Source organism: Camelina sativa, chromosome 1 (genome assembly GCF_030686135.1).
Source record: "Camelina sativa cultivar CO46 ecotype springtype chromosome 1, ASM3068613v1".
In the NCBI taxonomy this organism is placed as follows: domain Eukaryota; kingdom Viridiplantae; phylum Streptophyta; class Magnoliopsida; order Brassicales; family Brassicaceae; genus Camelina; species Camelina sativa.
Window position 1 is genome coordinate 18,868,968 of NC_141880.1, and position 1,624 is coordinate 18,870,591.

The 1,624-nt window shown below is 44.6% G+C and overlaps 1 non-coding gene across 1 annotated transcript; it reads left to right on the forward strand.

Annotated features, from left to right (window-relative positions):
- The first annotated feature begins 697 nt into the window (after window positions 1-697).
- LOC147950109 (small nucleolar RNA R71) lies at window positions 698-804 on the forward strand. Its single transcript, XR_015565060.1, has one exon. It is a non-coding gene; the product is annotated as a small nucleolar RNA R71 (small nucleolar RNA).
- The last annotated feature ends 820 nt before the right edge of the window (window positions 805-1,624 follow it).

The following is a 1,624-nucleotide window of genomic DNA, read 5'->3' on the forward strand; positions in this document are numbered from 1 at the left end:
CAGTGTGTCATACTTGGCATGAATTTCACTGTAAATATCATCTATCCTCTTGTTCAGCTCAGCAATCCTGTTTGTTGTCTCAATCTTGCCTTGTGTTTGCCCAATCAACAACTGTTGCATCATTGCTCTTAAGTCTTGTTCCTGGCCTTGGTTAGTCTGAAACCCTGGTGGGGGACACAATTGGGGCTGGAACACTTGGTGTTGTTGCTTGGGGATGTAGTTTTGTTGTTGTTGAGGTTGAGGAGGTGGATAGACCTGGTCTTGAGGGTTGGCCACATTGGTGCTCCTATAAGAGAGATTGTTGTTCTTGAAACCTCCTTGGTTGTAGCCTTTGAATCCTCCCTGGTTCTGCATGTAGCATAACTCAGCAAATTCAGGCTCCCCCTCTTGAACTGGAGCTTCCTCTTCACCAATGAAGTGAATGGACTTGGATTGGCTGAGGAGGATCTTGTCAAGCTTCTCATTGACCATCTTCAAATCCTTCTTATACTTGTCCTCTTGATCAGTTGAGGAGCTCCTTATGGTCCTATCATAGTCCTCATTATAATTGCCATCAGATTGAGCAAGATTCTCAACCAATTCCCATCCTTCTTCCACATTCTTGTTGAGGAAGTTGCCATTAGAGGCTGTGTCAAGAAGCATTCTTATCTTGGGAAGCACTCCTCTATACAAGGTGCTTAGAAGTGACTCATTGCTGAAGCCATGGTGAGGACACTGAGTTTGGAATCCTTTGAACCTCTCCCAAGCTTCACAAAAGCTCTCATTATTCCTTTGAGCAAACCCAGAAATTTCATTCCTCAGCCTAGCAGTTCTTGCATTGGAGAAGAACTTGGCCAGAAAAGCTTTCTTGCATGCATCCCATGTGGTGATAGCTCCAGTAGGTAGAGTTTTCTCCCAAAGGTGAGCTTTGTCTCCAAGAGAAAATGGGAGAGCCTTAATTTGAATCCATCTTCACTCACTCCATTGATCTTTGTGAGGCCACAGATTCTGTCAAACTCATCAAGGTGATCTAGTGGATCCTCCATTGGCAACCCATGAAACTTGTTTGCTTGTATCATTGAGATCAATCCACTCTTGATCTCAAAGTTATTGTTTGCTACTGAAGGTGCCACAATTCCAGCCCTTTGGTTGTGGGTATTGGGTGCATCTCCTGCACCAATGTGCCTTGTTCTTTGCTCAAGGACAGCTTGTTGCTCCATGATGTCTTGACCTTGTTGTTGTTGAACTACTCTTCCTTGCTTATGTCTCAAACCCTTTTGTAGCCTGTGGATGTTGTCAATAGGCTGTTGAAGACTGTCTTTGCCTTTTGACCTTGTGTGCATCAACAAACTCTACTACAGACTCGAACAGGTACACGGTCGAGCGCAGGCTCGAGTGAGTGGTCGAGTCGACTGGGAAGTAATGGCTATTTAGGTCCGGCTTCTGGCTCGATCAAGTGCTTGATCACATCTCGGTCGAGTGGTGGTCGAGTAGGTGGTCGAGTGGGTACCTGAAACACAAAACAGCCAAGCAAAGGAAGATTCCAGTTCAGTAACTTCACAAGTGTTTAAAACGAACTTAATCTTAGACTAATAATGATCCTAAATGTCACAAAACACACTCAAATGGGCAACAGCGCCAAATT